Source organism: Anolis carolinensis, chromosome 3 (assembly GCF_035594765.1).
Source record: "Anolis carolinensis isolate JA03-04 chromosome 3, rAnoCar3.1.pri, whole genome shotgun sequence".
Lineage (NCBI taxonomy): Eukaryota > Metazoa > Chordata > Lepidosauria > Squamata > Dactyloidae > Anolis > Anolis carolinensis.
In genome coordinates, this window is record NC_085843.1 from 14,540,317 (window position 1) to 14,563,274 (window position 22,958).

The 22,958-nt window shown below is 37.3% G+C and overlaps 1 protein-coding gene across 9 annotated transcripts in view; it reads right to left on the reverse strand.

The window, feature by feature from the left end:
* The window catches only part of picalm (phosphatidylinositol binding clathrin assembly protein), a 76,971-nt gene that overhangs the window by 39,844 nt on the left and 14,169 nt on the right, over nt 1–22,958 (reverse strand). The window lies entirely within an intron of this gene.

Below are 22,958 nucleotides of genomic sequence, written 5' to 3' on the forward strand. Positions count from 1 at the left end.
TCCAAGTTCAGGTCTAACCAAAAGACTGAGAAGTCTGTCAAAAATGTTAAAAAGAAAGACCCACTTCCTTGTACTCAGAGATCTGTTTCTGGGAACACGCTAAATAAGTAGGGATTCTAATTATGATGATCCTCACATAGTCCATGTCTTAAAAGAAACAATCTGGTCCCAGATCATTAAGGTTTTAAAAATTGTACTTTAAGTTACTGATTCTGAAGATACAGCTCTTTTTTCATTCTGGGAATTTGATTCTTGGAGCAGGAACAATAACAAGGTCAAGAAAACTACCTAGTCTATATGGCATGTAGCTTAAAGAGAAATGTGGCCATGTTGAAGAAATCTAACAAATAGTAAGGCATGAAAGTGGGTTCCACGTGCTAAACAGAAAGTATGCAAGTCAGCTCCATGATGTGCCCAAGAACATTTGAGAGCCTCAATACAGACAGACTGTACCAGCAGACATATCAGGTTGGTGTCCAATTCTCATGCTCCCTGGCCCTAGCAGAGAAGCGTAAATAACCAAACTGGCAGATTTTACCATTCTGAACACATGAGCCTTTCAGATTTTGCTAAATTTACACTTCTTATACAGCAGAAGAAAGACCGCATGAGCCTAGTGCCACTTCTAATACTACTTCAAATATCACCCTGGGGGAGAATTAACATCTTTATAGAACCTAAGAAGTCCCCCCCCCTTCTGGGTTTTCCAAGTAGCAGCTCTTTCATACAATTTCAGTTCACCTCTCAAGTGCTGCAAAAAATGAGTCATGGTTAGAACCATATTTTTACAGCTCAAGGGCCATTCAAACTAAATTCTTCCAGATCCAAACACTAAATGCAACAATATGCTGCAAATATTAGTACTAGCCCAATACGTAAACTGTCTCAAATCTACTGTAACACTGGAGGGGGGGGGGGGGACCCAAAAATTGAGACAAGAAAAGTCAACTGCCAGCTTTGTCCATTAACAAGGATAAAGCTCAACTACACCAAGACTTTCTTTCAAAGTTAAGAGATTTATGTCTGGCAGCCATCGAAATGCTTAAGTGATTTAGCAGATTAAAAATGTTAAAGCGGCATTACAGCCATCTAAGCTAGCCATACTGCCAAGTTTTAGTTTAATAGCTTTAATATTAGTGCACCCAGGAATAAAGGGGTAGGGAGACAAACAAGACAGCAAATGATCAGGGAGCGGGGAACCACATTTCCTTTTACTCTTCCCTGAAGCTTCTGAAATAGAGTGTTATAAAAATAAAACCTTAAAATGCTCACTAGAAAGGTATTCGCCATTTCCTTAAACCAACCCAAACAGCTTCCTGCCCCCACCTTTCATGACTAAATGTTAGCTTCCAGTTGCCGTCAGCTGAAGTAATTTGCAATAAATCCAACCACTGTTCAGCTCTATAAAAAGATACACTATTCTCTAAGTTTTGCTTAAGAAGTATGCACATCGAGATTCCAAAGACCTTTAAGGTTTTGGCCATACATAGAAGATTCACACATGCTGATCCAAGATGAAGCGTTATAAAATAAATAGCATAACATGAAGCACTTTGGATACGGATTTTAGGTTACATCCATAAGGCTTATATCATTCACACCTACAAAAATACACTGTAGACCAAACACACACCAAAACTATTAGTTTTGCGCTCAGTTTGCATATTATCTGTATTTTCACTGGAGCTTTCAAGTTTCACATCGTACAATGTTCCCATTCATATGCAATCTGGAGATGAAACGGCAGTCTTGCCTCACAAATACAACTTTCTAGCCAGCCTTAAGCAAGCTAGTCACATTGCAAGAGTTTCAAAAAAGCATATTTGTAAGTACAAATGATTTTTTAAAATCCTTATATATAATATAATTGCTATAATTGCTTTTCCGGAAAGCCTTTGATGAGTGACTTTTGTTGGTTTAAGATGCCTGCCTATGTAATAATAGACCCACTGATCTGCCCTTTTATTGTCACTATTGTCATTTATAGTACTTCATTGACTATGTCAATTATGTAACTATCTCCTCCCGATTTGACACATTCACCTTTCGGCCCAGACTTGTGTTTGATATACCTGTTTTAACGTTTTATCTTGTAAGATTGTCCTTTTCGATTGTTTTACCGATATTGTTAATTTATTGTTGTAAATTTGTGTTTTTGTTTTATATTGTGATGTTGGGCAAGGCCCCATGTGAGCCGCCCCGAGTCCCTTCGGGGAGATGGGGCGGGGTACAAGAATAAATTATTATTATTATTATTATTATTATTATTATTATTATTATTATTATTATAAAGAGTTGTCAGATGTATTTTTGTGGTGAAATAAAATAAGTCACAGATCAAATGAAATCAAATGTCTTATATATGTGGAAAAGGCAACGGGTCAAAAACATCAAGTAGACCTTTAGAACTAGTGGGAGCAAGAACTGCCTGGTCATTCCAGGTCAGGAGTTCTAAAACTTTTAAAGTCACTGAGAACTTTTTGAAGCACCTAAAAAACTTTTGAACACAGGGGCTGCACTGCATTTTAAAATTTGACAGAAGGGCCAGGCCAGTGGCAGATAGATGGAGAATGTTTGTGTAAACTAGTTGAAAAAAACATAAATAAATCATTATGCATACTGCCCATATCTTGTTTATAGTGCCAAAGAAAGAAAGAGCAATACAATATTTAAAATGAAGAACAATTTTAACCAACATAAACTTAACAGTATTTCAGTAGAAGACCCCAGGGGCTGTCTGGGCTTTACAATATAACAACAACAACAGGAACAACCCAGGGGCTACCCAGTCCAACTTGTTTCTGTCATGCAATAAAAACACAAATCAAAACAGCACCAACAGATGGCTATCCAGCCTAAAGTTATTATTATATTATAATGCCTACCAAAACATCAAAAACATGAACTAGACTGGAAAGAGATCATCAGAATCCCTGGTGAATATAGGTGATCTTGAGATCCCTACATTCTCATTAAACCCATGTAGAAGTAAATGGGAAGTATGGGGCCAAAATTGTAGTTTTAAGTATGGATAAGTTCAGGACATGTAAAAAGCATGTAAAAATGTCTGTTTTAAAGTACAGCGATACCTTGAGTGAAGAGTTTGATTAGTTCTATGACTGAGCTCTTAACTCAAATCACTCTTATTTCAAATTAATTTTTTCAATTGAAATGCTATTAATGCATTTTTAAATAAGAAAATTTACTTTATAAATAATAAATAATGTATAAATGCACATTCACATGGAACAATAAAAAGAAAGATCACTTTAAAATTGTTCCTTGTGGCAAGGAAGCACAAAGTGAAGAGGCAGAAGCATCATTTTCTTCATACTGTACTAATTTCAGCCTCCCTCCCTTTCTCTCTTCATGAAGCATAATATACAATGAATAAAAACCACACAAAACTAACCAGAAGTTCCTCAAAGTGGACAAGAACAAAACGGATCGCAATCTCCCAAAGTGGACAAGAGCAAAGTAGACAGCTATCTCCCCCGAACCAGACAAGTCTTGTGCATTTGTATGGAATTACTGACTGTTTATATTTGTACCATTCATATGGCCCCATTTCCGTTTCTGTCTGCCGCATACAGAAACGTGAGCCTATACGAATGGATTTTTTCTGTCCTAGGTCTGAACAAAACAAAGATTTTTCAGGTCTTGAATGGCAAAGTGCCAGGCCCTGCAAGGTGGGCCTACAAGCCATTGAGCACTTGATGGCTCATAGGCCCAGCTTGCGGGGCCTACAGTCAAGCACTTTCTTTTGTTCCTGTGGGGTTGTACTATTCTGTGCAATCTGAATGGACGGAATGGAACAAAACCACAAAAGAAACAGATGAAAAAGGATTCGGGCCCTACTCTAGAGGCGGTTCCCTTGAAGCCCTAAAGTTGTGTACTCTCACGTTAGCATTAACTCAAAATTCTGCTCATACTCTGTTTCCCCTAAAATAAGACATCCCCAGAAAATAAGACCTAGTAGAGGTTTTGCTGAATTGCTAAATATAAGGTCTCCCCTGAAAGTAAGACCTAGCTAAGTTTTTGTTTGGAAGCATGCCTCCCAAACAGAACAACAGAGAATGCAGGATCGGGAAATGTACATACCATAGAATGTTGTACATGGAAATAATGGTACAGCAGTAACAAGAAATTCTTGCTAAGATTCACAGTTTATCTGGTCATGCTGGTTTGTGATGACAACCACTGTACAGTATATAATGTTCATTTTTTTGTTCAACAATAAATGTGAATTCTTCTTCATAGAAAATAAGACATCCCCTGAAAATAAGACCTAGCACATCTTTGGGAGCAAAAATTAATATAAGACACTGTCTTATTTTCAGAGAAACACGGTATGTTGAAGTGAAACCAGGGCTAAGCAATGTCTCTTAACTCAAAGCACTCTTAAATTGGGACACTCGTAAGTTGAGGTTCCACTGTATTGACGACAGGATGGATCATAGGCTCAAATTACACTTGACCCATGGATAAGTCAGCTCAGATTCTGGGTTGATTTTGTTAACTTTGACATGAGTACATACGGTATGTGACATAAAAGTAAATGATGCACACTACAGGGTAGCTAATGTAAAATGCATATAATTTTTTAGCTTTTAGACACAGTAGAAACTTGAAGTAAAATCTGTAATTGGGAAACAGCCATCTGAAATCAGTATTTCGCTATTAATATCATAGCGACCTCAGGATTCAGTTTCTACAATTTTAGCTGCAGCTTCCAATGTCCTGTAGTCATGAGATTTCATCCCTATTTACACTCTTTATGCAAATAGCTATAATATCATAGAGAAATATAAATCTGGCTCTTGATTTCAATGTCATAAAAACATACATTAGCAATTCTATATAAGCAATCAAGTTATGGATTGAAGAAGTGAAAGGGGCAGGAAAGGATTAGGATGTCTATGTTTGCCAGCCATTGTCTAGAACAGGGGTCCCCAAACTAAGGCCCGGGGGCCGAATGCGGCCCTCCAAGGTAATTTACCTGGCCCCCGTCCTCATTTACAATATAATATTTTTATATCAGTTTTAATAATATAATATATTGTATATGCATATAATATTGATAATAATATTATCATTTTATACAATACAATACTAACAATATCATATAATAATATTAATTATATGTTATATATTACATATAAAATTACAGTATAGTGGTATAGTTCAATATAGTATAATGCTAATATTGTGCTATGCTAATAATATAATATATTGTATGTACATACAGCTGCTCTGAGTTCCCTTCGGGGTGAGAAGGGTGGGATATAAATGTAGTAAATAAATGTAGTAAATGAATAAATAAATAATTTTGGACTTAGGCTCGCCCAAAGTCTGAAATGACTTGAAGACACACAACAACAACAACAACAACAACAATCCTAATTAACCTGACTATCTCATTGGCCAGAAGCAGGCCCACACTTCCTATTGAAATCCTGATAGGTTTATGTTGGTTTAAATTATTTTCATTTTTAAATATTGTATTGTTCTTTCATTGTTGTTGTTGTTTTGCACTACAAATAAGACATATGCAGTGTGCATAGGAATTTGTTCGTCCCCCCCCCCCCCCAAATGATAATTCGGCCCCTCAACAGTCTGAAAGATTGTGGACCGGCCCTTTGCTTAAAAAGTTTGAGGACCCCTGGTCTAGAATATGTAAATGAAAGTGATACATCTCTGTATTTCCTGAACATTTCTACATATCCACGCAATGAAAACATTAGCTAAATCTGCAAACATTTGGCCACAAAAATAATGTTCAATTTAAACAAACAGTTCCACAGGAGTGGGATAGCGGAAACTTGGTAGATAATATATCGAGCTTTTAGGTTTAAAGTCCTTCAGTTCTTCCAACAACCTGATAGTAGCTACAATAAAAGTTAGCAAAAAAAAAATCACGCTAGATATAAGTAAAAGCTTTGTCCTCAGATGTCCCATCAAAGTGTACGTACGCATGACACCCTTGAAAATACATTTATTTGGAAAGGTTTTTAAAGTGAGAAATTTTCCTTAAAACATACAAATGATCTAACTGCACAGATTTTATATGTTACATCATTTTTAAAAGATGATGAACCTCATACTAACAGCTCATATCAGTTTACCTCTGTCTTTCCATTTTGCTCTTTGAGCTTTGTGGCTCTTATTAATTTAACTACACCTTGATTTTATCTGCGCATTACTTCATTTTTATTGGAGATAATTAGCCAGACAAAAAACTGAAGGAATGTCACTGTCCAAAGGGCAGCCTAAGTGCAAAACGGACAGAAATTATGTAGATATTTCCTCTCCTCAAAGTAAAAGGAGTTAAGCAACTGTACCGCTGCTATGGCTTAAACAAGGAATTTTAGAGTTAAGAGTTCTTTAAAAGGACAAATGAAGCTTATTGCCATTTTGAATATCAATGTACTTACCTTCGCTCTGAGCACTTTTTCTTAGAAAAAAAGTCACATTCAACTAATGAATTGCCTTGGAGTAAAAAAAAAAAGGATCTCTTTCCTGAATCATTACAGCTCATGGATAGCTAGGTTACGAAACTGAGATCTACATACAACAATAGTTTCTTTTTTGCTCAATATGTCATCTCAATCAACCACCAAGAAAAAGATATAACATTGATACTAGTTTGTAAATAACGTTGGTCTTTTGAGACTACTCAATAAATTCATGGTGGCTGTTGATCAACAAGCTATTGTTATGATGGCTGAAGGGAGTACCAGTCTGCGACTAAGTACCAGTTGCTGGTGGACACCAGTGCCACCTGTGTGTGGACTTCCCAGAGGCATGTGACTGATCACTGTAGACAGAAGTGCTAGAATAGAACTTCTGTCTGACAAAGCAGACCTTTTCTCAGCTTCTAATAAGCAAGCATCAAGAAAAAAAGCACTGTACTCCTCCATTCTAGTAGAAACAGGTAAACATATAGAAGATTTCCCTGTCTTCTAGACGGACATTTAAGGAGTCTAATTTGATCACACAGTCACTAGGTTACACTAAAGCAAATAATGAACCAGATATTCTGGAGAACAAGGTGAGAACGAACTGAAGTTCAGATATGGGCAGCAGTACTACAGGTTTAGAATTGTACTCCTAAATCATCCAAATGGGTGGCTGAAATAGTGATACGTTTGGCTTTCTTGTGGTTCAATGTACACAAATTGTGCTTCATATGCACAAAAGTATCAAAAACTGTATAAAATCATGTTCATGCTATATGTATAAGGTGTACATAAAACATACATGATTGTCATGTTTAGACTTGGGTCCCATCTTCAAGATATCTTGTGAACTTATAAACAAATACAGGCATTCCAAAATCTAAAAGAATATGAAATCCAAAGCACTTCTGATCCCAAGCCTTTTAGATAAGGAATATTCAACTTGTAGTACGAACCTGCCAAGCTGTTTTTCTGGAGTTGTAAGTTCTCCTTCTGTATTTATTTAATAACACAAATGAACACTTAGTCTTGATCAAGCCTTTGCACTAGAGCATACACGATTTTCACCCAAGATCATGCAAGTACAACGTGGCTATGGAAGTGAGCTCGATAATTATGGATTTCTGCACTGCTCATTATTGCAAGGCCTTTTATTTATTTGTAAATTATACTGTAGAAAATTCTAACTGTAAATACTTGAGATTCCAGCAAGACAAAGATATCAAAGGCCGTTTTGTTGCTTATCCAATACTAAAACAGGATTTATTTGTTATAATAGAAACATTGTGATGGCCTTTTTTTTAATAGAGAGAACATGGAGGCTAAAAACTGTTAAGGGCATGCAGCAATATTTCCTTAGTTGTTGTGGAAATACAACATAGTGCAGTGGCAGCTGCTGGGAGATGTATAAGCCAGTAGAGATGCTGATGCATTACTACTCTTTAGGCAAGTGCAACTCAATAAAGGAAAGCAGCCAATTTCATAACATGAATAGCTATGATGGGTGTACGTGCCTTTCAGTTGTACTTCTAGCTTGAAAGCAAGTAAGCAAAATCCAACTACTCAAAGTTATGTATGTTTTTTCACAGGAAAATGAACAGTGTATCAAATTTCAGCTACTTTCAATTTTGGTCCAATAGTGAAGATTGATACCAGTTAACGTAGTCAGAAAAAAAACATTAGGATTTTTCATTTAAAACACTAAAAATACTGACGATAACATACATATATGATGCATTTTGAAAACACTTTTTAAAAACTAACAAACCAATGTCTAAGTATCATTATTTCCACAATTACTATCTGAATATCGAATAAACCAATGGTCCTCAACCTGTGGGCCGTGGCCCACTACAAAAATGTGGTCCATGAATCTCCTTCCTCTTTATTTATGTATTTAATTTATTTTATTTCCACTCCTTTCTGCAGAGCTGACCATTGGATTGGATAGGCCAGATATGCTCAAGATTATTAAATATGGTTTTCTGTGGGCGAGCATATGGCGACTACTGGATGGCATATGTTCTGTATCAGAAACTAGAGCTGATGTAGTCTGTCCAATGCAATTTTCTGAATCAGTATCCCAAATAACCAAACTGAATTTAAAGTTGACCAAAAGCCGATTCGCAACCCTTTTGGGACTAATGTTGGAGAGTGGCCCCTAGTCAAGATGGTCCCTGGTCAAAGTGGCCCCTGTTCAAAAAAAGGTTGGGAACCACTGGAATAAACAGATAATGTATAAATGTGACTTAAGAAACTAGAGGTGATGTCATCAATTTAAAAGTATGTATGCATGTGTGTGTATAGCGAGAAAAAGGAATTTATGTAGTTTACCAATATAACAGAATAACCAAGAATGCAAATACAACAATGCACATTCCTAAAATTCTTATTCTCCTGAGATTATACCTCAGTAAATTTCATCTAGGAAGAAAAAAAAAAAACATTTCCAGTGGCTAAGTGGCAGATGAAAGGCAGTCTGTCAAGAGTCCTAAATCCAAACATCAAATTGGCATCAAATTCTGCCAGATCTGTAAGCCGTACTGAGTCCCCTCGGGTGAGAAGGGCCAGATAGAAATGATGGAAATAAATAAATAAATAGACACCAGAAAAACATAGTTCATAGAACATGCATTTGTTCAAAGTTAATTCCTCTTCCTGTGATTAAAGAAAAAGAATTCAGAATCTAATGTTAATTATAACCCTTTCAGTTGTAATCTAGCATCTTGCACAATCAAAATCAAACTTATATGTACGCATGCATGCATGTGTGTGGGTGACCTTCCTATTTGCTCCCACTTCCAGAAACCACTATGACCCCCACTGATGACCACATTTGGCACACAGAACCCCCATGATCAACAGAAAATACTGTAGAGGTTTGGGGAGACTGGCCCACCAGGGTGGGAGTTGTAGTTCACTCTGCATTTAGACAGCACTCTGAACCTCACCAAAGTCAGATCTGGACCACATTTGGCACAGAGAACCCCCATGATCAAAATAAAATATTGGTTGGGGGGGATTAAACTGGCATGACGTGGGTTGTAGTCCACTCATATCCTTATATATTTCTTAATGGTACCATTCAGCACACCCCATAACAATGACTTTTTCTAATAGTGTTACAAATTACCAAATATCTAATATCATTGCTAGTTACCTAAGTTAGTATTACAAATAAATGTACCAGGAGTTGTTCATCACTTCAGTCTTTCCCTTGAGAGGCTTGCTTGTGTGTGCACTATCTTGCTCTCTCTCAAACACAATCCAGTGTGTGGTATGATTCCAGGTTGCCTTAAACAATTTTAAATTAATGTTTAAGTGAATTGTGCTTTTTCATTTATGTATTTCAAACTGTTTTATCATATATTGTGAGCCACTTTGGGGTCCATATGGGAGAAAGCTAGTTATTAAATATTTAAGTGAAGCTGGAAAGTTCTGCTTTAAGAGTAGAAGCTTCATTACATAATGTTTCTTTGTACCTTAAATTGTTAACTTTGCCTCTCCCTCCTTTCACTGAAATTCTCCTCTTTGTTCTGTCACATTACCCACACGATCAGCTATATTTTGCACAGTAGAGTTCTGGTTATCCGAGTTCCGGTTAACCAACACTCCGTATTATCTGAGGCGCCGCCGGGGGCTTGGCAAGGAGGGAAATGACTTTTGCCCACTATGCATGGAGGATCATGGAGGGGCCCTTCCAGCGGGAGCAGACGGGAAGTCCAAACTAGAGAGGCGCCCTTTGTGCAACTTTTAAAACTGAGGCTGCGGGAAGGTGCCTCGAGGGAGGGAGGCAGGCTCTGAAGGAAGTTCTAATGGAAGATTTCTTCTCCCCGCGCCTTGCTTGCTCACCTTTGAGGAGCTCGAAGGCTCCCACCAGCTCCTCTGAGGCGATGGACAGCAGGGCGGGCTCCATGCAGAAGAGGGCGCAGAGCTGTAAGGAGGCCCGAGAGGGAGCCGCCGCCGCCGCCAACGCTGCGCTCATGGCTGCCTCTGCCTCACCCTCTGCCTCTTCCTGGGGCAGCCAGAGGAAGAGGGAGATAAAAGTCCTCCTCCCTCTCCTCTTGAGTTCCTTCCTAGGGCAGCCCGAGGAAGGGAGCGCTGCTGAGCCAAAGGGAGCTTGAGAGAAGAAGAGGGAGAAGGAAGCGCCCCGTGAGCATTGCTAGGCAGCAGCGCTCACGGGGCACTTCCCTAAATCGGATTGCCGGGAGGCGTAATAGGGCCTCCCTATTATCCGTCAGTTCCGGTTATTTGACATTCGGCCCACCCATTTATGTCGAATAACCGGAACTCTATTGTATGTCCTTCACAACACTCTCTTTCCAACTATATTCCTACTTTATATCTCGCTGCCTCATTTCTCTTTTCTCCCCCAAGTTCTACAATTCAAGTGAATTCAAGGTCAGGAGATGTGTTTCAACAGGTTAGAAAGCCTTTGGGGACTTCTCCACAAAGAAGTGACACCGGTCACACATAGACAGGAGGAACAGAATGGCCTTCATGACCTATGCTGGACATGTCTGCTATAGAGGTCCGCTTAAGCCCAAATATTTTCCAGTTCTTTAATATTTGAATAGGCTCTTGTAGAATAGTCAATAAGTAAGGCAGTTATAGCAGCTTTTATACATATCTACCTTTGAAAAACTCCAAGTTGGCATAAGATTACAGAACAGGTATATGAAATGCTGCCAGTGTGTCTTCTGAGAATTCAGTTGGAAGCAATTATTTTCCATTCCTTAAGAATGACAGAGACAGGTCAGTATGGAAGATTATTTCATTTAATAGCCAGAACAGACACTGGTTATAACATGCTCATACTATTTCATGATTCCACCAGGTTTTTAAATTTTGAAGTTGATCTGTGCTGGGAAGGCAGCAATACATGAATATTTTCCATATTCAACTACATTAAGTATATGTGTGTATGTATGTATATGTGTTTGTGTGTGTGTGTATGTGTGTGCGTTCTTAAATTGGGAATACTGTCATTCTGAAAATACATCACAGACTCCTACCACGTCTACAACTGAAAATCTACTGGTTGATTGCATCCCAGTAACTTGGGTGGAGTACAGAAATAGGGAAATATTTAAGAGAAACATTACTTTGGGCTTCATCACACTAGAGTTTGGATCCACTTTAAATCCACTTTAGAGAGGGGCCTTTAAACAGCTCAGCCAGACAGCTCCTTGGCCTCACCAAACTACAAACCCCACAATTTTGCAGGAGGCAGAAACTGGATTTAAAGTGGATAAATACTTGAGTGTTATGAGGCCCCTTTGTTTCCATTAATAGTGAATCTCTTTCAAACATTTTACAGATGTATTTTTGTACTTTTGGGTTAGACAAGCACCCAAAATGCCCAGATATAGCACTTGTATCCACACTTTGCTTTAAATATGAAATTTGAATCTCTTTATTTCCAAACTACATTATACAAAACACCCAAAAATAGTAGTAGATGAAAGAAGGAAGAACTTTGTGGGTTCACCGTGCTTAGGGACAGTTAGGGTTCTGCAGAGAGAGAGAAAACCCATAACCAAAAAGCTGGGAACTGCTGGCTTAGAGAATCCAGAATGGAAACTACAACATCCCTGACTAGATTTCATCCAATCACAATTAATCAGCATGAGGTTGATTAGAAGTAATCACTTAGTTGCCAAGATCCTACTGGGAATCTGCACTATAGAGTTTTATCTGAAAAAACTAAGCACTATTTTTAGCATCATGCCCAAGTGAGAACACAACTGCATATATGATAGAAGAGAATGCCCATGAAGCTACTTTCAACGAAGCTTTGATCCAACTAGTTCAATATTATGGTATCTCCCTTATCAATTGGCTGCGTGTGGTAGCTCCAGAATTTCAGAGTCTCACTCTACTCTTGTTGGAGAAAAAAATCTTTTCTTTTCTTACGTTGTACTCTGCCATTGGTTATGGGCTACTCTAAATGTGAAAAAGGATTAATGTTCCCCATGTCTTTAGACAAACATGGGCATGTTCGCTGTTTAATTATACTCCAACACATAATAAGCTGTTTATCTAGGCTTAGACACCATTTCAGGATCCAGTTTATTTAAAGCCATGAAGTTTGAACATAATTCATCCAAAAATCATGTAAACCATTTCTCATTATTGAAGAAAATCTGATACCTTAAAGGAAAAGCATGACAGTGTACAGAAAATGAATACAATACTCCCCCCCTCCCCCCCAAAAAAAACCCAACATCATAATTTACACCAGATGTGGGCTTTGGTTTGAAGCTCTGAAGCTTCTGGAACCTGTTATGGCTATCACAAAAATTAAATTTTGACAATTCTGATAACAGAATTACCTTAATACTGTGTGCCTAGAGCAGGCGTTGCCAAACTGTGTACCACAGAACCCTAGAGTTCCACGAAGGCATCACAGGAGTTCTGCGAAAACTTTTAAAAAATCTTTATCAAAATAAAAGTATACTTTAAGTCCAAGAGCAAGTTCAAATGAAAAGCAAACTGTATCTAACTTTATTCTAGCTCACTTTCAATTAATTTATTAGAAAAAGCATTGCTTAACTAGATAGCAGATTACATCTTACCAATCCAAAACAAATTACTTTTGCCCCTTTGCATAATAGTCATGCCTGTTAATTGTGGATGTGACTATTATGTGAGGAAAACAAAAAATATCATTTTAGCACCCCCAAAAGGGGGATATGACTATTATGCAATGAAAGAAAGACAGTGTGGTTTATAATGTGACGTTAGAACTTGAAAAGATGCCCAAGGACAGGCTAGTTACCAAACAGAACTATTTAATTAGTTGCATCAAAGTTATTTATCTACCTATGTACTCATGTGGTTGAAAAACATGCCAGAAAACAAATATAAAGTTTAAGGAAGCTTCACCAAACTTATTTAGTTTAAATCTTAAGTATATTTTACTATTACTCTTTAAGTGTAAGTCATATTAACCGCTATGTACTAGTTTTGCTTGCTAGGTCAGTTCATAAATTCATTCATTCATAGCTGTAAAGAATAGCTATTTTAGCCACAGAGGTCAGTTAAAAGTTTTCTGTTTAAGAAGAAATATTTTATTGATATAACAAACAACATTTTCAAGTATACAATACTCTAGGTTTCAAATTTCTCTTTGTATTGTTTAAGGCCAAATTAAGACATGTAGTGTTAACTGAAAGCAGGTTAGCACAGGCAATGTTTAGCATGGCATACAGGTGGAGTATAATGAATGGGTTGGGTAAAATTGTGGGTGACATACAAAGATTTGGGTTTCACTGTGTGGGTGTATGCATAACATTCTATGAATGATATCAAATTGCAAGAGCTTTTAAGGACAAGTGAAAAATTACACAATCATTGTGTACTGTTGCTTGTACAGCATATTAATTAGAATCCTACATAAGCACAATAAAAACAGCAGTAAAACCTCAGTTGCCTTACACAAAAGATATGGAAAAACTGTTTTAACTACAGATATAGTTACAGCTACATTAGAACATTAAGATACAATCACAAGATTTTTTTAAAAAATTGCTTAGGCATTCTGTTCCCCAGTAGTGGTTCATTGAACAGCAAACCACTTTTGAAAATAAGTGACTTACAATTTTTCAACAATACGATGAAACAGGTATGTAAAACCTATCATAAGAAAGAAGAACAACTCTTCTTAATTTCTTCCAGATAGCAAGAAAGATGAAAAGTAGCATATAGTGCCCTGAAAGTGACCACATAGTGTTTGAGAACCTTTGGCTCAACTAAGGATTCTAGATAGATAGTTTGCTACTCAACAACAGAAATCAAATTTTCATTTCTGGTAGCTCACTGTCCTTCCAAATATGAGGTATTTGTTTTTATATTCAAGATAGGACATCTGTTAGTAAATGAAGTTTGTTCTCTTAATTAATATGAGGATAAGCGGAGGCTGTAAAATTATTGCTCATTAGAGATATAATTCACTAACTAACTTCAAACAGATATTATTTTAGCAACAATAAGCACACTTTGCTAAAAAAAATATCTACATTCCATTTATATTACTGAGGTGATCAAGTTGAGGCTCTAACCATTCTTATTATTTGCTCACTATCTACTTGCCCCATATATTTTGAATAATAATAATAATAATAATAATAATAATAATAATAACAACAACAACTTTATTTTTATACCCCGCCCCATCTCCCCGAAGGGACTCGGGGCGGCTTACATGGGGCCAGGCCCGATAAAACAAACAAACAGTAACAAAGCAATAAAACAATTATCCCAGTAAAAAACATCAACATCAATAAAAACAATTATTAAAATCAACAAGCAGGATACAGTGTTAAAAACAGGAGACTAATTCGTAGAACCCAGGCGAATGTAGAGTGTTACGAAATGAGAAAGGAAATCTCAAGTTGAATGGACAATAAAGTGCTGTATAAAATGGCAAGACAACAACAATGGGACTATTATGGAATGGACAGATAGATCAATCCAGCAACAACTAAACACCGAAGGCCTTTTGAAACAGCCAGGTTTTTAAGCTCTTCCGGAAGGAGAGGAGGGTAGGGGCCTGCCTGATCTCTCTAGGGAGCAAGTTCCAAAGCCGGGGGCCACGACGGAGAAGGCCCTCTCTCTCGTCCCCACCAACCGCGACTATGAGGGTGGTGGGAACGAGAGAAGGGCCTCCCCCGACGAGCGAAGAGAACGTGTGGGTTCATAGAGGGAGATGCGGTCTCTAAGGTAGGTGGGTCCCAAACCGTTTAGGGCTTTGTAGGTGATAACCTGCACCTTGAATTGGGCCCGGAAAGTAAATGGCAGCCAGTGGAGCTCCTTAAACAGAACCATGAACATTTATATCTTTTAGAAAATTGCTTTTGGTTCGCCAATTCTTTAAATGGATTCATGGTACTGACTCTGCCTACTGAGATTCACCAGGCTGCTCATGTGTCACTTTTGGTGTGGTCACATTTCAAGGTACTCATTATAATTAAAGTTAACCAATAAAGTATTGCAGAAACTTAAGTGAAGAAAATGTTTTACAGTCATAAGTTTCTTATAACCAGAGACCAGTTGGCAATTTGGCAAGGCTTTATTCACCTTGCTGCCAAGTAAGTTCATTAACTTATGGTCATTTACCTAACATTAAGGCATCTTTTTGAAATAGAGGGGTAGTATTCTGTTAATGAACTATGCTTGAAGTATGGCTGAGCTACAAAAATAATCAAAACATTAGCCAGTTGATAGTATTTGACAAATAGACTTTCAAGTCATCAATACAGGTGAAAATCAGATCACTATTTCAAATGCCGTTTGCCCTAGGAAATGTATAAAATAGCATGCTTTACTGTGGAAGCATTTGAATTATATCTGACTAATGATATAAAACTGTACTGAGCCCAAAATGCCTGCTGCTTCATCATACGGTAGTTATAGCCAGGAATATACAACAAGAGTAAGAATTCATGGCATGGCACACCATGGTTATGAAACTGCTTTTCTAAGAAATGAACCTAAGTCAGAAAGTTGTCCAAGGCATTTGGAAAATCCTGCATTAGTTCATAACACAGTAGCTTGGAATGTAACATGTTGGTTTTTAAAGGTAGGAGAACCATTGTCTTTTAGTCTTAGGATAGGGAAGGCTGGCATTCACCAATAACACTGTTCTATTAGACCCAAAGCTACCAGTAACTTGTAAGTAACTTATTAAGCTAAAATTTTATAAGATTTAAGCTAAAATATCATGTACACATGTACCTTTGATAAAAATAATTTATAGAAGTCATTCACAGATATCATATATTCTGTCCATTATGTCATATTACACATGAGAATATACCCAACATTCTAGTATGCTAGTATTAAAGTATTCTTTGCATTCACCTTCAATATCGGGCTACAAAGAGATTCGTTATGCACTTATTGGAATAGCAATGACCTGAATATGCGGAAATGTAGTTGAATAGCCATGAACAATTTTAAGTATTTCTTATCCCTTGAGTCCCATGTCAAATATATATACACACGTTTCAAATTAGAACTGTAACACTACAGTTCTGTCTCAAATATCTGCACAATCAGAAACAAGCGTGTCTGCATACAAAAGGTGGCATGATTCAGAAGTAATATTAGCCAATCTTGCATATGTTACGAGCCTGAAGGGTTATTTTTTGCACCTTTAAACCCAACTAAGATCTTTCTCTGGTTTCTAATACCACAACTGCTCCTCTGTTTTTGGTACTCTGATAATTTAAGCACCATAGGAGTACAATGTTAAGACAGGCTCATCCTCTGGTAGGTCATTTGGGCAAGGAACTTTACAGAATATCTTCAAAGCACTAAGTGAACATCTGTGTAAAAAAGTGCTAATGTGCTAACATGTGTTTAAACTACTCAGAAAAGACACAATACTCTCTCAGGTGAATAGCCAAATAATATAACACCACCAAGGATCTGAACTATTATTAGTATGAATTCCAGTTTGCATATAAAGGGACGTTTTGCTGACCACATGACAACTTAATGAGGTTCTAAAGCAGGCATGAGCAAACTGGTTGTTAGAAATTGAGGAAGTTGCAGCCCAAAACACCTGGAGGGCCAAAGTTGCCCATTACTGTTCTAAAGTCATGGTGCAAAGGAATCTTCTCCACTGCAATACTCTCTTCCTCACAACAATAAGAGCAACTGAGATCAGGCAATTTCCAGTACAGTTTCTCTCTTTAAATGAATAATTATGTGCATACCCGACATTTTCCTGACAATTTCCCTTATTCCTATTTATTACAGAAAAACATAGTTGGTTTTAATATTTACCATTGTTACGTTATTTCGCAATACATTTTATTTATCCTGTCTTTCTGTTTTTTAAAGAGAAATAATATACCAATACTTTTCAATAAATAAAACATATATACATTCAGTTATAGAAAGATTGATAATTTTAATAATGGGAGATCTCTTACCCATACATTTACGTACATTTAATTTTAGGACATATGAATTGTATTTTAAAAGGGGAGATAATTGACCACAATTTTCAGATGGCACATACCTCGGAGCTCACAATCAAGATTTATATAAGCAATCTCAGAGAAATAACTTAAAATAGAAAGTAAACAGGCCAGATTTTTTTCATATGGATATTAGAGTCTTAATATAAAAACAAATAACATGCCAAAAATGGAAAACTTTTAAATTGTCCAGAAATATTCTGAAAATAGTGTTAAATGCAATTAGTTCTTGGCACTCCAGTCAGCAAAAGTGGGAAATATTATTGTATATTCAATAAGGATAGATAAAGAATACATCAAATCTGAATTGATAATGTTTATTTTAACAAGCAGTGATACACGGAGAAGGTGTCTCAGTATGAGATATCTTTAAATATATAATTATCTGGAAATCTCTAAATGATTTAGGATAAACCAGTTTAAGCTGGATATGCTAACTACGACACTGGATATTCAGACTGCACTGACTGGTTTTCAGTCGTTTATAGTAGTTAGCCCAGCAGTAAAATAACATGCGTACACTTAGTATTCTCCACAATTCCTTAAAATGTGAAAAAGATCTAGACAACAGAAGATAAGAACTGAAGGCTGAATCATATCAGCCTGTCATTACAAAATGTTGATGGGTATTCTACTTACTAACTAATAACCATGTTGGCTGGGGAACTCCAAATGCTGTATAATCCAAAAATAGATTTGGCTAGTCACATATGAGAGAAACAAATGTTGGAAATACTGATATCACCACGATGACTTTTCGGAAACAATAAGGTCTTTGACCTGTTTGACATATTTTAAACCTTCTGGAACCTTTCAACCAGGTAACATGAAAGAGTTGGCAGATTCTGAATCAAAACACAATAGCATTAGCATGTGGAACAAGGCATAACATCCTATATCTCAATTAGAACCTCTTAGAAACTGCATCTTAAACTAATCCTAAATTAGTTATAGGAAAAATCAAGGAAAATTTCAGTATTGGTATTGTTATACTGTTCTCAGAATCTCAACTACTTCAAAATTGAACAACAAAATAACTGAAGGCTGCAGTCCATTTCAAAGTCTGGATTAACAGCAAATCTACTTCTTTTGAGTTACAATTTTTTCAAAAACATCTTTGCTTACTTAAAAATGTTTGGGAATTGTAATTCATAATATCACAATTCCTTGAATTAACAAAGCTATCAGTATCATAGAATTCCTAATTTTGCAATTTAATTTAACCTATATTTTAAGCAAAGGAAGGCCCTGTTCCAACACTGGAAGTAACAAGGGAAGCATGAGGAAGCAACATAGTTCTTTAACAAGTAAATTATTTGCTGCCCAAAATGCTAAATTGGAAAATAAGGGCAAAATGAGAAGCATTTCCTTTTGGAAACTTTTACTGAGTATTAAGAGGCAAAGAAGTGATTGATCCAGCAATGTCTTTGCTTTTCATAGGCAAGGGCACAGAAAAAAGTCTCATAATCTCTCTCAAATATCACTAACTGCTCCCTGGGCAACCACCCCTGTGTGTCTCTGTAATCCTGAGATTATCGTTATAGCCAGAAAGCATAGTTTCAGTCATCTGCTTCAGCCACTGAATAAATAAATAAATGTAATGAAATTAAATATTTCAAAATTAATCAATTTTGAGATAGTTAATGCTAATTGGTTTTAGAACATGACAAGCATCATCTACTTTAAACATTAAAATGAAAACCAAAAATATTAAAAATAAAAAACTGTTCTTTTGCATTTCTCCATACCACTGCAATGACAGACCACTGAATTATGAAACCACTGAGATGTACTGTTAAGTCAGTTATTCTCTAGCCTGAGAGACATCCATAATATAAACTAGATCAAGAAACAAATGTAAGAAGCAGACACCTCCATCTTACGCAATGAAATGAAGATGTAATAGACAACCTTATATCTTATACATCTCCAATAACTTTGTATGAATTCTACTGGGAAGTTGTTTTAACTAGAGATAAATATCTATAAACATGTCTTATTGGCTCTAAATTAATTTTGTACAAGGGGAAGACTGGCTTTACTTTCAGATGCTAAGCAAACTGTGTACATTTAGCCCATTATTTGCTACCACACCCAGAGAGGAATAGAAGAGAACACTGCACTTCCTTCCATCTCCACTTCCACCAGCCTGCCCTCAGAAAGAAAAGGCAAGCACAGCTATATCATGCCATGGATTAGATTGGTTCCCAAGATTTGGTCCTCCAGGTGTTTTGGACTTCGGCTCCCACAATTCCTAACAGCTGGTAAACTGCCTGGGATTTTTGGAAGTTGAAGTCCAAAACTGAAGGACCAAAGGTTGGGAATCATTCACCTAGGAGGCTAAAGCCTAGGCCCAGAAATAGATGAAGGCCCCCATCCTAACAACTGCCACTGTCCTGAGGGAGAGAGAAGTAAAGGCAGTATCTGCTGAATATAATCCCCTCCCCACACTGCCACCCTCTTTTCCATTTTTGTCTTAATCAGATTGTAAACTTGGTAGAAGAAAACTGTTTTGTTTTTCTTTTACTTGCCAAGCACCATGTACAGCATGCATGGGCAAACCTCGGCCCTTCCAGGGATTTTGGACCTCAATTCCCAGAAATCCAGCCATCTTACTGGCTATTAAGAATTATGAGAGTTGAAGTCCAAAACACCTAGAGGGCCGAAGTTTGCCCATACCTGATGTACAGTGATGGTATGATATAAATGAATTATGATGATGGAGAAAGCATTGAGAGTCAGTACACTGGTTCATGCAAACCCAGTCATCAGATCTTTTAAAAATCCTATAAGAATCTCCCTATTATTTTAGTACCTTCATATGAAAAGTTATGTCATGTAAATGAAAAAAATTACAAACCATTATTCAACAAGGAATATGTGGGGGAAATGCATCTAAAAATTATTTGTTAGCTATCGATGTCCCAGAAATATAACATAGTAAAATTCTTATCTCAGAAATCAGTGTTAATAGATGTCAATACAAAAACACATTTCACTGAAGCCCAATGTAGATCCTGTTTAGTTATACTAAATAGGATCTAGATTCAAATAATGCATTTTAGAAATCAGCACTATCTGTTTAAATTTCTGGTAAGTATATGCAAAAAATTAAGATTTATCTCTGCCGTTACTTATAAAATGGTGAGTAATCACTGAACAATGTAATTTTGAACAAAGATCAAAAGCAGCACGATTAATGTATTTACAAGTTACTGCAAAAGTTGCACTGGGAATCTCAGTTCTATCATATGAAGTAACTTAAATTAACGTATATGAAATGAATAACAGGGTTGTTGTTTTTTTTTTGGATTTTTGATCCAAAGGAAGCAGTCCCAGGACTATTGCTCTCCCTTTCCTCATATATTGTTTAAACTGTTGTGTGAAAAAGGCATATAAACTAATTAAAGTTAAGACTACAAAATAAGATAGTTAACAGATGCAGTTTAGAAAAGAAGTGTGAGCTAGAATTGTCAATTAATAAAAGTATAACTTTGCTATTGAACTACAAATTGTAATTTTAGACATAACATCCTTAAGTATCCTTGACATTTTAAAGCAAGATAAGATGTACTCTGGACATCAATAAACAATTTAAAAAGAGCTGACAAAGCAACATAATTTAAAACGCGTTTAATTGACTGGTCAATTAAATACTTTTGCACAAATGCAGATACTTTATCCGTTCTACTTGGACCATTTGCATTCTAACATCAGGTTCCCCAATGGACAAGAATTGGTTATTTATGCCTGACACAAGTAGATTTGTAGGCCCTTTAACATCCTGACCATCCACAAAAGATGTGTACTGACATATATTACTTTATTCAAAACCCACACAAAGAACCATGAAAAACAAAATGGCTCACTTCACGATTTTCCAGAATGAAAAACCACCACAAATCCACAGTTGATGCACTCATGCTATATAAAACTTACAATGGTCAAGCCACTTTACCTGGATTGCCCTTTGCCTGACAGCCCTACCTGTTTGACCTGGTGCCCCCTCCAGATGCTTTGGACTACAATTATCCTCCCCTTCTATCCAGGATGAAAGCAGCTGCTGTCCAATGTCAAAATCCAACTTCTGGTCCCAATTAGAGCATACCCACAGATACAAAGGGATTCATTTACACACAGACTTACCATTCAGCCATTGACTCAATGTTTGCACTAGAATTAGGCCTGTCAACTGGATATAGTAGTCTCAATGCATCTGGATGTATCCAGGAATGCTTTACCACCTTGCTGCCAACACAATGTAATTTCAATTAATAGTTCTTCCAAAATCACTGCTTTAAGCTAAAGGATTTTGATACTAGAAAATTACCACTCTAGTTAGAATCACATAAAATTCTAAACAATCATAATCCCATTCCTGCTTTTAAATTAAGAGAAGTTTTAAAGGCAAAAAAGAGCAATCAGGAGAAGAAAAAGAAACATTTTACATTCCACATAAAGTGCATGGGTGATAAATAATTGTCAGACATGCCTTCATAGAAGCAACAAGTGGATCACTATTACTCCATCCATCGATCACCGTATTTGACCCACCTATGACCCAAAGCTGAGATTCCTCTCAAATAGAAAAATGAGGTTGTCAGCAATGTATCCCATGCCATTAAATACCATAGCTCAAAAAGGACTGGCTTTTTGAGATGAATAGACAAGCATGATTCTGTATAACCCCATCTGTTCTGAAACCAACAATCAGCAAAAATATGTAACCATATGCAATATACATGTGGATTTCTTTATAATTTTGAAAGATTCAATGAAATCATATATAGTGTTCCCTCACTTATCACGGGTGTTATGTTCCAGGACCACCCACAATAAGTGAAAATCCACAAAGTAGGGGCACCATTTTTATTTAATACTTATGATTTTTTTAATAGTTAGGTGGTGTTTCTCGCCCTTGCAAGCACCAGGGAGCCAGTGAAGCCTTCCCTACCAGCGCGGTGGGCCTCTTGCTCCATGCCCACCATATTGTTCTGGCTGCCTCTGTTCCTGCAGCCAGGGAAGAAGGAATGCAGCTCCGGCCCAATGAATGAGCGAGCAAGGGAGAGTGGGTGAGAGAGTGGGGGCAGGTGGCAGCAGAAGCCTAAAGGAGGCGGCCAGGCTCCTTCTGCCACCACTCTAGCTGGGTCACGCTGGAAAACGTAGAGGACTCAGAAGAGGCGGCGGGACTTGTGGAGGACTCCACCCCCTCTTCTGAGTTCTCCATGTTTGTGTGGCCCAGCTGGAGAGGCAGCAGAAGGAGCCTCGCTGCCTCTTCCAGGCTCCTGCTGCCGCCCGCCCCCACTATCTCTTGCTCGCTCATTCACCGGGCCGGAGCTGCATTCCTTCTTCCCTGGCTGCAGGAGCAGAAGCAGCCAGAGCAACATGGTGGGCACGGAGCAAGGGGGCAGCAGCAATGGGGTAAATAAATAAATAGTTTTCCCACGAAACAGCGAGTCTGTGATAAGCGAACTGCGAAGTAGTGGGGGAACATTGTATATGTTCATGG